General features: G+C 39.2%; 1 protein-coding gene and 1 long non-coding RNA gene across 3 annotated transcripts in view; both read right to left on the reverse strand.

Moving 5' to 3' along the window:
- Positions 1-14,465, reverse strand: part of arap2 (ArfGAP with RhoGAP domain, ankyrin repeat and PH domain 2) — a 175,820-nt gene that overhangs the window by 108,277 nt on the left and 53,078 nt on the right. The gene's annotated exons all lie outside the window — the stretch shown is intronic.
- On the reverse strand, positions 9,130-14,361 carry LOC143416514 (uncharacterized). The gene is made up of 3 exons (XR_013096899.1): positions 13,828-14,361; positions 13,170-13,221; positions 9,130-12,103 (listed from the first exon to the last, which is right to left on the reverse strand). It is a non-coding gene; the product is annotated as an uncharacterized LOC143416514 (long non-coding RNA).

Genomic DNA, 14,465 nt, shown 5'->3' on the forward strand with positions numbered 1-14,465 from the left:
GCTTAGTCTTAATAAGGATGCAAATAAGTATTTTAATGAATTAAAATTCACTGTACTTTGAATTGCTTTTTTAATTTTTATTCTAGCTCATCAAACAAGCTAATAATCTCAGCGTTCTCCTACAAAGAGAAAGAAGTCTGGGGCTTTTCTGTGTGGGTTTTACATGTTCAACCCATGTCTGTGGAGTCTCTCCAGGTACTTCAGCTTCCTCCCACAGTCCAAAGACTTACATTTGGTTAGATTATCTAGTGATTATAAATTAGCCATATGTATGAATGTGACCATGAATTGTTGTCCATTTATATCTGTTATCCCTGCAACAGCCAGTTCAGGGTGTAGCCTGTGTCTTGGCCCTTGTCTCTTAGCCCTCCATGACTCTCCATGACTCTCAACTGGATAGCTGGAAGAGAATAGATGCATGAATAGATGGATGGATGGAAGGATGGATGGATGGATGGATGGATGGATGACCATTATAAATGCAGGTATTGAAAGACTGGAAAGTAGCTAATATCGGCCTGCTGCCAAACCGGTCGGACTCTATTAATGTTGTGCTTATTTGCCTCTTAAAGGCCCCTTTTATCTTCTTAGTAAATAAATAAGCATCAAAATTGATTGTGAAGTGTTGGCCTAACATGGCATTCTGAATTGTACTGAAGCAAACTGCGAAAGTTTTTTTTTCCTCACTAAAAGAGTGTTACTTTCCTGTACATCTTTATTTCCCCCACTTTTAAAGCACAGACATATGCTTCAAGTTGAAAATGAATGCAGAAAATATTAAAAACAATGTTCCCTAAGGGGCCCTGCAAATATTTGGCTTCAACCACTGGGCAGCACTTCAAGCCCCTTCTGGTCAAATTACAGACCCTGCTTAATAAGGTGGGATCAACAGGTCAGCTCATTAAAGTCGCAACCTGTTACTCAAATGAGGCTTGAATGTCAACACTGAGGAAGAAGCACAGTCACAGCTGTATATTATATAGTATATACATAAACACACACAGGAAGTGGATATAATGTTAGACTCGTGAGAGGGACCTGCTGAACTGTCATTGACTTTCTTCCTCTCCTCACCAGTGACGCACAAACTGCCTCTGTATGTGGTGTGCGTGTTTGTGTGTTGCAGAGATACACCGGGATAAGTGTGTATGTGTGTGAGACACATAGAAAGCAATAGAAACCAGAAAGAGATAGGGAGAGTATACCTGCGCATAACAGCAAAGCTCTGTTAAAGCCAAAAGTTTCATCTCGGGAATCCAAACCAACCCGAGCTTTCAGCTTCAATGTTTTCTGAGGCACATTTCAGAAAATAGGGGTTATGTGCAAAGGCACAGTTTTCACAAGTTCCACTGTAACTCTACATGCCCCTCCCTTCTCCCACTTCACCCTCAACACTCACAGCAGTTTAGACCATTTTCTATAGCCTAGAGCTCCGAGCCAGAAAGAGACGGAAAAACAGACGGGGAGACGGAAGAAGCGCACCCACTCCCACACATATAAGCAAAATATCAAAACAGAGCCGAAATCCGAGGGGTTCCAACTTTACAGTAAAGAATAATACACACTCGAAAGCATCCCTGATGCACTGAGACAAAGCCAAAAAGACGTGACTCAAAAAGATGAGGGTGACAAAGAGCGCGAGAACACAGAGGAAGGGAGAGACCGGTGAGAACGTGCATGTGAAGGGAGGTCATGATAATCCTCACTGAGAGTGGGTGAGACAGGCGAGGGGTCAGCTGAGCAGTTGACAGAGAAAGTGCGTGTGTTTGTGTGTAAAAAGCCAGAATAAAACACCATCTTCACAAATACTCCAACAGCGAATTACAAATACTGCTTAAGTGAGGAGCACTAAACGCTGCCACGCTGTGCCAGCTATAAATCATGTGTGTTTTCTGCGCTAACTGTTCTTCAGCAGCGAAAACAATTTGCACTAATTACGCCCAAACAAAGGAGGAAATGAATCTACGCCATCGACGCTGATTAGGCGCTTTTTTTGGAAACGCACGACCTAGCGGTGAGAAGACGCGCGCACGTGTGTGTGCGCGTGTTTGTGTGTGTGAAGGAGAAGAGCGCTGCCATATCTCTTGCTAAATAATTAGCAACCACCTTCTCAGAGCAGCCAGATTTTACAGATTGCAATCCAAGATGGAAGTTTACTTAAATATTTTTTCATGCTGCAGCATTTCCAGCCTGATCTTTTTGCTATTGTGTGGGCTGGATCAATTGAGGCTAATGTTGTCAAAATCTTCATTTGGCCATCGTTAGCCCCAATTAGACTACTTCAAACAAATTTAGAGGACTGTAGTGAAAAGCGCGACCAATTATTCTCCCGTCCCACAGTTCCACGCAACGATACCAGGAGAGGACAACGAGGCAGCGTCATGCGGAGATCCCATGAAGCTTTATGAGTAATTAAGACCCTTTGATTTCACAAGAGGATGACATAAGCGACGGAGAGAAAGAGAGAGATAATGTGAGAGTGAGGCTTGTATGGCCAGGTCCTAATTGAGCTGAAACTTTTGACGCGAGGGCCTCGAGGGCAGCAAAAACTTGCCTCTCTCTCCTATCAATTACAGCCGTGTACAGTTGTTGCTCTTTTAAGTTCAGCGCGTTCAGAGGTTTGAAGACGCATGACGCTGTAATGAGAGCGTGGGGGTCATGGAGTAGAAATGCAGTCTCCTTCAAAGCTCGCAGTTGCCGTCCGTTCAGATCAGCAGAGGAGCTCGATGTGGCGTTATAAAAGAAAACACACGAAAAGCCCCGCAGAAGGACAAACGATTTACATGGAAGAAAAAGAAATGACAGCAGAAGGATGTCTGCATGTGTACGCGTGCATGCAGGCATGAGTGTTCACGCCTGTCTGAATGCATGTGCCGAGAGGGCAAAGCAGTCACCTATATCTAATGACCCTCATCTCACTCGGGCAGCCAATTAGAGAGTTGGGTGTTAGTGGCCGTCCAGCCCTCACCACTCGTTACCTACCCAATATGTGCTGCAGCCTCCTGCCCTCTCCAATTAATTCACCAAGTATGGAGGGATGGAGAGAAGAAGCAAAGGCATTAGAGGTAAAAAAAAATAACCCTTTTTACAACTGCTGAGGGGTAGGAGGCATTAATGGCGCTTATAGGAGGAGAGAGAGGGGAAAAGGCCCTAAGGCGAATGTTCTCACGCATGTGTATGACTTACTACTTGTGGTCCATATGCAAAGCATCTCAGGGAGGTGAAACTAATTTTTTATTCTAAAAAAGTAAAAAAAAAAAAATCAGCTCATATCAACAAAATCTCGAGAACTGTTACAAGGCGTGAAGGACAAAGTCTCGCTCACGCTTAACCTCGTGAATTCTGCACAAAGGCCGTTTGGAATATTCCAATTATTTCTCTCAGAGCTTTCCAAGTCAGTCGCTTCTCAGCACAGAGCCGCTCTGAAAGAAACCCAGACAAATAGAGGCAGGGCTCCACGTCTATCTCCAATTCCATGACCACTCAACCACTTAAAGCTGCTCTAAAAGCATGCAGGGTAACACCGTCTCACACAGAGGTAGGCGAGTTTAAAAGAGCACACATGGAGACAAAAGACTATTTGATTATTTTAAACATCGGGCGGCGAGGCAGCGAAGGGCGGCGACAGGGTGGAGAACACGGAAGTCACATGAACGCATGAAGACAAGAGTTTGATGTCTTCAATTTCTGTATTCCTCAAAGTCGGTTGAGGGCGCGTTTCAACCAACAACCAATAAAAGACACATTTTTGGTCATTTGGTTAAAACATTTTCACAGAGCTTGACTGGGGATCCTGCAGGTAGCTGTAAAGACTTTTAAGACTCTCACAGCTCTTCCATCGTGAGATTGTCTGGAAAAAACATAAAGATCATAGGTTTCTGTAACTAATAGCACATGACTCCAATGAGCGTCAGTCCACCCGGACCTTAGCATGCACAGACCTCAATCAGGGGGACTTTGATTATTCTGAAACTTTTATTCTAGCTCCAGTAGAAGGTCAGATTCATTTGGTTTATTTCCCCCATCAGCCTCAGCTGCTCTTTGTTCTAATTAACAAATGCTAGCATGCAAACACACAATTAATACCACTTTCAGACAGCTACAAGAAGCATCGCAAGTAATCTTCTCGGTGCAACCTTCATTTGACTACAGCTGACAGCGTCTGCCCACAGACCTGACAACACACGACAGTGTCACAAACACACAAGACAGTCATGAATCTTTATTTGTGTGCAGCTGAGATCAGATGAGTCCTGAGTGTGCGTGCAGCAATGACTAGGAACAGCAACGTGTTTGCTGGGCACTGCAGCAGGTGTAAACTTACTGCATGATGGTGTTTGATTACAATAAAGTTAAAATTATTGAAAGTGCAACCCCACCGTGAGCTTTTGTCTAGTCGCAACTTGTGGTCACATTCAGTTTTAGCTTCACATGCTGTCTGGTCCATTTTCTCGACTCACGATGTTACTGAAAATAGTGTGATGGCAGCGCAGGCTTCAAGGCTGTCTATATGTGATAGACAACAACTGCGAACAGAGACACAAACCTTTGGCAGCGAAACGCTTTTATATTCAGATTGGCAAGAGGTCAGTAATGCTTCTTTTCCACTAGCGCCTTACTCCAGGGGTGTCCAACTCCATCCATCGAAAGCATGTGTCCTGCAGGTTTTAGATGTGTCCTTGATCCATCACAGATTTCAATGACTAAATTATCTCCTCAACATTTTTTGAAGTTCTCCAGAGGCCTGGTAATGAAGTAATCATTTGACTCAGGTGTGTTGACCAAGGGTGTTATCCAAAACTTGCAGGACACCGGCTCTCGAGGCCTGGAGTTGGCCACCCCAGGCCCCTGGCCTCAGCTGGACTCTGTTCTTAGGGATTTCCATTAGGTGGTAGTCCCCAGTACCAAGTACCAAGTACCTTTTATAGTACCTACTTGGCAAGAGTTCCAAGCTAAGTCAATAGGTACACGACGAGGTGCAGACGTTTTAGTGACAGATCAACCAGCTGGTATACAATCGCCTCAATGCCCTCCATTGTATGTATCATACAAATGAAGTCATGATACTTGAGGTCGCCTTGCTATAACAATCCCACCCACATTAAAACGCCTGAAACTGAATAAAGTCAAGTCGAGTCGAGCAGGTGCTAGTAAAAAAGAGGCCTAACGTGACTGGGTATAAAAAGAGCACCTTAGACAGGCAGAGTTTCTCAGAAGTAAAGATAGGCAGAGGTTCAACAATCTGCAAAACTCTCTCTCCAGTTTCAGAATGATGATGTGCAGACTGGTTATCTCTCATCATCCACAGTACGTAATATGAAAAGAGAAATCTGTGCAAGTAACATGGTAACATCTAGAAAGGCACCATCAGACTAACATATGGTCGCGTATACACGACGTCTTTTTCAGGGAGAGCCTTGAATATTTTTTGCCCCCTCGCTAGTCTGATGATTACATTTGTTCTGTTTGTTGTGTCTTTGAATACATAACCAGTAACCAGCTCACCAAAGCTTGTTTTAGTCTTATTGTGTTAATAACCAATCAAATAAGTACTGTCAAAAAAGTGGTCTGTACTGATGAACCCAGAGAGATTCATTACCCCACAGTGCAATTACCTTCTGACCATTTTTAGCATCTTGAATGTTTTAGTTTTTCTGCAACTAAGCGGCCTTTGGTGCTCTCACTGCTACATTTCAGCAGGCAGCTAAGACAGGAAAGTACCACTGAACACAGGATAGTATTTAGTAGCTAAAAGGAACAGTATTTAATTTGTAATTAGTCAAACATTTTCCATTGCAATCAACTTAATATGCAAGTGTTGTAATCACGGCTTCCAAGTATGAAAAGAGAAAGAAAGGCAGGTGTAAACTGCTCTTGTTACACAGCAAAAGATTTGAATTTGTTATCTTTCAGCTAAATCAGGTATGAAGACAAAAAACGAAGAGCCTTGATCTCAAATTCAGTCGCAGCATCAGTGCTACAAAACGGCCTCGAAGTCTCTGGATGATGTTAAGTCTCACAGAGAAGATCTTGTGAAGAGCAGAGAATTTAATTAAAGCAAAGATTAATTAAAATTTCAGTCGCAATCTCATTGTGTACTCTCCCCCCCCCCCCCTCCTTCCACCAGGAAAGGCTCTACTGCATGTTGAAAGTTTTCATTTCAGCTAAGATTTAACTTGGAACTGGGAGGAATTCTAAATTATACACAAGATGACAGCGAGAAATATGATCATTCAACCATCAATCAATCCCTCAGCTACCAGAGTGAAAACAAAGTGGGCAACACTTGTGATGTACGACACGATAAGACACGAAACAAGTCACTCTGCTTGTGCCAATTTGCCTATGCAGGGCATGGCAGAGAGATGGTTCTCAGAGTAACCGTGTGTGTGTGAGAGACACACTTTGCGCACTGTCTGACTTTCTTTACCTTGGTGTTTAAGTGACCTTAACCACAGCTCCATCACGGGGCTTACGGTCCATGAGAAATGGGGTAGGGGTGTTGAAGGAGGAGCTGGGAGGATGATGTTTCCAATAGCTCGTTCATCATGTTAGATTAAATACTCCACTCCACTGAACTTGAACAGGGCTATGGTCTACCTCCCTCCCTGTGCTCTTGCTCTCCATCACTCTCTCCTTTTCTTACAAAACCACCAACGCTCGATTCTCACTCATGCAAGCCCTGCACCGAACTGGTCTTTCCACCCTGTTCACTTCATCTTCCTACTTCCATCTCTCAGTTTCTGACTCTTAAGTCTCTTGTCTTTCATTTGCCGCCTGCTTTCCTCCCTGCAAAATGCACCGCAGCTGCTCCTGCATTTATGCCGAGGATTTAGCTTGTAAGCTAAAATAATACAATTAATTTGTTCACTCCCCGATTCTCTCTTTCCCTCCGATTCTCCCGCTGTCTCAGATCAAGGAAGTGGAAATGTGCTGACAAGGAGTGATACCCAAAAGAGAATTCTAACAAAGATGTTTGTTCAGGCTAATGAAGAAAATAATGAAAGGCAAACAACAAAACTACAAGAGCGAGCGAAACGGAATGAGAGCCGAGGAGGGATGGAAATGAGTCGAATGCATGTAGCATTATCAAATATGCACACAAATACGTGTCAGGCACTTTAAGAAATAGTATCACGGCTGTGAGGTATCTTTCCATCTCAGATGTTATATCTCGCTGTCGGGACAGGAGCAGGCAGAGAACAGGGAAGCTGTACATGAACAGGGACTATCAGGGTTTAATTGGACTGACATCAAATATGAGAGACTCAAGGGAAACTTTAAGAGCAAACTTATCTCTTCTTTATTTTATGACTAAAATGGAGATGGAAGGTCCACAACAACAAAACAAAGCTGTACATTAACACCAAGTCAGCTACATCAGGGGCGTTTAATTATTTTGTTCCTATAACAAGCATACTAATGTGCATGTAAAGTATTAATACCACCAAGAAGCCTCATGAGTACTTGTAATAATTGTAATTGTAATAATTTGAATATATACAAAGGAGCTTGCAAAGAAAAGTGAATATATACACTACTACAGTAAAGCTAAGTGGTTCATAGTTTATGGTGTAGCTGCTTTGAGTGTCATGTAAGCTTTCACTAGCCAAAATTAGCATTCAATTTAACGCTAGGATGCTGTAAAGTTGTAACTTACTAGCCAAGTTTGTAGGTTATCACTAGTGTTAGCTGCTAATGTCAGTTTAAACATTAAAAAAAAAACCTTCAAAGTAAGATCACATGTTTTTCTTACAGAGTTTCATGCTAATTTCTCAGTGTGTCACATACAGCTAAATTAGCTTAGCATTAGCACCAAATCCAGACTGTACTGTCATCCCTATCCAAAATTTTAAAGTAAGCCTGCCAGCACATTTAACTGTTATACACAGATATGCATAATTTATATATGTGTGTGTGTGTGGTGGACAAGTTAGCATTACATGGTTAGCATCACATGGGTTAAGATGGCGGTGCGCATAGACGCAGCAGCTCACTGCTCCTCACGTTCAGTGTTTTGTTATTTTCTACGTATATGTGTGTGGGTAGGTAGGTGTGTTTTTTACTACTGTGTTGTGTTGTCTTGTTTGTGTTGTGTTGTCTTGTTTGTGTTGTGCTGACGCAGGACAGTTTCCAATTTCGTTGTACTATTGTTCGAGGTATGACTGTGCAGTGACAACAAAGAGTTATCTCTGTTATCTCTAAAGGTTTAAGTCACATTGATATGCGTTTCACCTTTCACACCCAGAAGCCATGACCATCTTTTATGCCATCTGCTGTTAGTAAGTACATTTTCTCATCTTTGTAAGGCTAAATTACACTCCCTTCCACTCACGACAAGCTAAGCTAAGAACACTTTTAATAATATGTAAGTAGATAGATAGATAGATAGATAGATAGATAGATAGATAGATAGATAGATAGATAGATAGATAGATAGATAGATAGATACCCATACGGTAAAAAAATACATTTTTCCTGGCCAAAATATATTTCAAATATATGGTAAATATATTTTGTATTTGTGATTGCTCCAAAAAAATATATTTTTGAAATTTAAAATATATTTCTTTCAAACCAAAATACATTTCAAAAGATATTTGCGTTCAAGAAAATACATTTCCAACCTTTCAGTAGAATATATTTCAAAGTATCCCTTATTTAACCTCTTTGGACCTGGCGTCCACATATGTGGACGTCACATTTTGGGTTATTTAGACCAAAATACTCAATTTTGCTCTACAAGGGCCTGATATCCATATCCGAGGACATTATACTGCTACTGTTCTATCAAAATTTTAAACAAATATCCTCATTTGTGGCTCTTATTTTTCTTAAAAACAAAAATAAGTTAAAAGAAAATCTGGTAATTCTTTGTTTTTACATTCATCGGGTCCCAATATGCCCAAATATCAAAGAGAAATTAAAAATGCATGTCGTGGAAGAGTTCGGGTCTTAGGAGGTTAAAATGTATTTAGTGCCATAATAATAATAAAAGTAACAACATCTGCATCTAATCACATCTGCAAACACAGTTGGATTCAAACAAAACACAGTCAAAGGTCTAGCAAGAATTAGGTTATTTATTCATTTGCTTACAGTATTTCACATTAGACAATATTAGCATTCACTTGACTTTGAAATTAATAGTCATTGATACAGTACACAAAATACAACTGCTATGTACACTTTAGTTTTTGACAATATATACAATATAGTACTTATAGTACTAAGAAACAGTCCACTTTTTTTGAAAATAGGCTCATTCTCCATCTCCCTCAGAGTTAAAAAGTTGAGTTTGACCATTAAGTCTTTGGTCATTTTTCTTTTTTCTTTTTTTTTTTTTACAGATTATACAAAAATCATAAGCACAATGTTCATTTTGTTGAGCAAAATTAAACAGCACTTGAAATTAAGCGAACAATCACTATGTTACAACAGTTATTATGCTCATGACTGGCTGTGTGCCACTGATGGCAGGGTATTTTCAGATGTCCTGTGGATCATTGATGAGCTCATATGACTCATAGATGAGCATCAAAACAATAGTTTGCTGATGAAGTGTTCAGAAACTGAGATTCCCTTCTAGTTACACAACAAAAGCCCAAAACCTATAAAAAGAAGTGTGTCCTCTGTCCTCTGCCTACCCCCATTTTGCTTTGTTATTTTGTGTTTTCCCCCTCCAGTGCTGGTAAGTAGGCCATGTTAATTTAATGTAATGTATATCTGACGTTTTGCCATTTAATGTTTAATTATGTATGTTTTTTTTATGAACTGGTTTAAAATCACTTCAGAAAAATACCACATGGCAGAAAATCATGTTTTCTCGTGTTTAACCTTATTTAAGGAATTCACACTGATTAATGCGTCTAAAAATGTAATTGACTTTTAGTTTTTCAGTGTGAATGATCAGACATTTGCATTTGATCTCTGCAGCAAGAATACCTGTCAGATGCCCAAGACGTTTTGATACTGGTTCAAAATAACTTGGATTTGAGGCACAGAGACTATGCTTTGCTCGTTCATAGAATCTTCCAATGGCATAACACGTCTCTCCACTTTCATTTTGACATATTACAAATCGTTTAATGTTAAAGAAATTTTGATCATCATCATTCAACATAACAGTGAATGAATTACGTTTGACTACACGACTGTAATCTTCTGAGTGAAACACCTCGCCATTTGTAATGATTCGTTGAAAGTACTTTACTCTGCTCCTTTGTACCCCATAACGACTCAGTGCCATATAGTCATCCCTCCTAATTAATCGCACTTTAGGATGATTAAGTGCAGTGATACCATGTGTGCGAGTTACATCTTTTAACTGTTTAGGTCTTGTTAGAGATTCAAATATCTCCTTGCATTCATTTGAGGCATCTTTCAGTAAAGTCTGGCCATAAAATGGTAAGGCCTTCTGTAGCCAGAACATTTTTACAATCTGTAGCGCAACCCCTTGAGTGCTTTTGATCATGTCTAGTAGTTTAGCATTGTAAGACTCAAACACAAAGGCGGAATGAGCCCACAAAGGCCCCCAGTTAACTACACTCCTTGGTAAATGGAGGCAAAGATGGACATTATAAGACAGATTAGCTTCCCCATAGAATACCTCCATGTCTTTCACAAAATCTGTTAGAAGTGCCTCAGACTCAGTAATCTGCTCTCTAGTTATATTTTCGCCCAACAGAAGGGATACTCCCTTGACTAGTTTAGACCAGTGATTCAGTAGTGGTTCTGGCAATACACCTTTCAGTACAGGTAAGCTATAATAAAAGAGCCACATATACCACTCATGGGCTTTCCAAAATTTCCTCAATGTGACAGACCTTGGCACACGAGGTACATTACATGGCGGTTTAATCTTTAAAAGCATTTCATCTAACAGTTTTGTAGACCTACCTATATACCAGTGCTTTTCATGGTTTTCACTGTTTAACCACAGCCCTGTTACAGTTCTTGCAACACCCAGAAGTACTGAATGCATATAGTCTGGGACAGACCCTTCGATAATATCAAAACTGGGAAGTCTACACAACATACTTGGCCCTTTAACACCCATAACAGCTTTACCAGACTGTAGCGCAGCTTCTACAAATTCATTAGTTTGTTCCTGATTGCGGAGCTGAATGTCCTTCTGAAAAGGATATACACGAGTGAATCCTCTGCCTTTTCCAACTACCTTTCCTTCATGAAGGCAGTAGGAGCATCCATATTCACCATTAAACTGTTTAAAATTTTGGATCACAGGTCTGGCAACTGAGTCACTCATTAGAATTAGAGGGATTACTTTTGTATTGACAGAAACGCCTTTGTCATCTTCCCATGTGAAACCACTGTCCTGTAGGCCCACACACTCATCAATGAAAGGTTTTAAGAAACTTCTCATGTGAGGCTTCTCATCCCCGAACCATAGTGCACAAAGGAGTACATTATCCTGTCTTGTTTTCAATGGCAATTCATTAATGGTGCAAAAAAGGGGCCAAATACTACAAGGGGACTTTTTAAAAACTGGCACACCATCACAGCTAAATGTTAAGCTGAGGGTTTGAAGGGCCGTTTCTGAACCACTTAAAGCTTTCTGATACAAAAAACCATCACAAATGTCACTGAGAGAAGTAGATGTTTCTGTTTGCCTTCCTATTAATTCATCTGTAATTCCTGGCATTCTCAAGAGATTTTTGAGTTGATCTTCCAAGGAGAGGTATATGAAAAAGTTATTGGTAAACCTACTTGCTTTGTCATAGGTGCTGTTGCATTGAACACAATGAACTTGGTCCAGTTCAGCTGACATTATATTACTGCACTGTTCACACACATAACAGATTTTCATGATGTCTTTTGTATCATCAAAAGCTTTGTAAAATGAATATTTTGTCCTGCATGCTGCATCACTGCCACCAACAACATTAAGGATTTTCATGATATCTTCAAGACAGTCATTGGTCAAACTGTGTTTGAGCTTAAGTGCCAGAAGTAGTAGTTGATTTTGCTCTTTAGTTTGACCTGAATCCACTGGGACCTCTATCTGAACAGGACCTGCAGTGCACTCTTCATCATTAGTCATCAGCAGAGTTCTGTCTTCTGGAAGGGTGTCTGGGATTTCCTTGAAAAGAGAAGCGAGAGAGAGAATTATGATTATGGGTCCTGTAAGCAAATCTTCAGTGTAAGAGCATTAACCTAGTGGACTCATAGACGCATTCATGTCTATATCGGTGAGATCTGCCCTGTAACCGTCTTCTCTGTATTTATGCATCTCTTTTTTTAACATTACAGCAGAAATTTGAAATTGGTCTCATTCACTAATTGTGCACTATTTGACATGTCCATTCAGTCTTGCCAAAATCTAAGTGTGCTTAGGCTGTCAAAATGAATGCTTAGTGCTTTCTTTCATGATAAATTCTGTAAGAATATATGATTGCAGTAGAAAGTAGAAATTACCGTAAAAATCATAATTAGAACAATGATTACTTGTTTTATTTTTTCTTGTTCAATGCACTAATTCATGAATATTCTTTAAAAAATAATGTCTAGAAATGTAATGATCTTTTTGATTTCATTTCTTGACTTGAAAATTCAACTAACTATTGTGTACTTATTTCGAGAAATCTATAGTCCAATACTCAGAATAAATTTAATTTAGGTTTATGCATTAAAAGTGTTTTCATTACAGTTAACCCAAAATGTTTGTATTCCAACACTAACCTTAAAAAGAGACCAATAAGATTATTATTAATATTAATATGAATCAAGCATTTATTATTTGTTATAACTGAGGTAATTAAATGCTAAGGGATAAGATAAAATGGATGATAAGATAAAAGGAATAAAATGTTATTTTGGTAATCATCACCCTCAAGTTGTTCTAAACCTATTTCTTTGTTCTGTTGAACACAAAAGAAGATATTTTCAAGAATGTTGGTAACCAGTTTCTTGTCCCTACTGACTTCCATAGTGTTGTTATTTCATACTATGTCCATACTATGTCAATGGGGACCAGCAACTGTTTGGTTATCAACATTATTTTGTTCAAAAGAAATTCATACAGGTTTATAAGAGTGAGCAACTTAAGAGTGAGCAATTGATTAGAGAATTTACATTTTTGGTTGAACTGTTCATTTATGAATTTACAAAAATGCAAATTGAACCACCAATCATATCATAAGGCATACCTTTTGACATTCCTTGATAACATTCTGAAGTTCTTCTTCTGCAACCTTAATTCTGAAAAAGAAAATATACAATAAAGAAAATAGAAATTGCTTATTGCTATATTTGAACTCTAAGTGAACTGCTATTAACACGATAAAGATGTGATCACTTATAAAGATGTTTATTGATCAGTAATAAGCAGATTAGACATAGCCTAGCTACATTCCCTGTTTAAAAGAGCCAACTCCAACTCCAGATCATTCATTTGGGAGCCAGAGTACCTTATGGTATGGTAATTTATAAAGATCATTTTTTCCTTACAATTTTCATTGTGGCTATTAATTACATTTGATAAAATTTACTTAGAATGATGTTTATACCATTGTTTTAAGCAACTGCATGTCCTATTTTTACAAGAACATAAGCTGAAAACACTAATTGAAAATCCTTCAATGCTATTCTGGAGTATTAAGCCTCAAATGTCTATTACACATTGGCTTTGTTTATTCTTGATAAAAAACAAACAAACATCTTAAGCATGCAGTGGACAATTATTTGCCACTTTGAACGATTACATAATTGTGGCATCCTTAGTGATTGCCACTAGATTTATTGATTGTGCGGCCCTATGGCATTCGTTAATGTTAAAGAGTGAGGGATATTACATTACCAACACACCTTTCTTTTTGTGCCCATCTCCGTTTGGTTCTTGAAGGAATTTCCTCTTCAGGATCAGTTAGATAACGTTTATACGGAATCCTTTCAGGAGGCTCGCTCATTTTGACTCACACGTGACCTGTTGATGACATTAAAATCACATTGAAGAAAACATCGAGGATTGTAAAACAGAAACTGCAACATATAAAATAAATGTAGTGAAATATATGCTTACCGAGCAGTTTTCCAGGGAGTTCGCAAAATTTCAGCGTCTTCTTCCGCGAGCGTCTGCACACGCAATGGAGACCTTAACAAAAACTTTAAAAACTTAAACGTAAAGTCCCAAAAACGTCCGTCTTTGTACGTCACAGGATTAATCGAAAAAAAGGTACTTAAAACAATATAATATGTTTTTTCTATGAAATCTATGCTCGCCAGAGATTATTCAAAAAATGCAGCGTCTTCGTTCTAGATCTGTAGGTTGTGTGAAAGTGTAAAGGTTAATGAGCGGAGCAGAGTATGCGCATGCGCGTTGCCATTGTGCTTTTTATAAATAAAGATAAAATAAAAAGTAAATATTGAAATATTCCCAAACATGTGCAATGAACGCGCAAAAAATATTAATAATAGTAATAAAAAAAATTATTAGCTGTTGTTTC

Source organism: Maylandia zebra, linkage group LG3 (genome assembly GCF_041146795.1).
Source record: "Maylandia zebra isolate NMK-2024a linkage group LG3, Mzebra_GT3a, whole genome shotgun sequence".
NCBI classification, from domain to species: domain Eukaryota; kingdom Metazoa; phylum Chordata; class Actinopteri; order Cichliformes; family Cichlidae; genus Maylandia; species Maylandia zebra.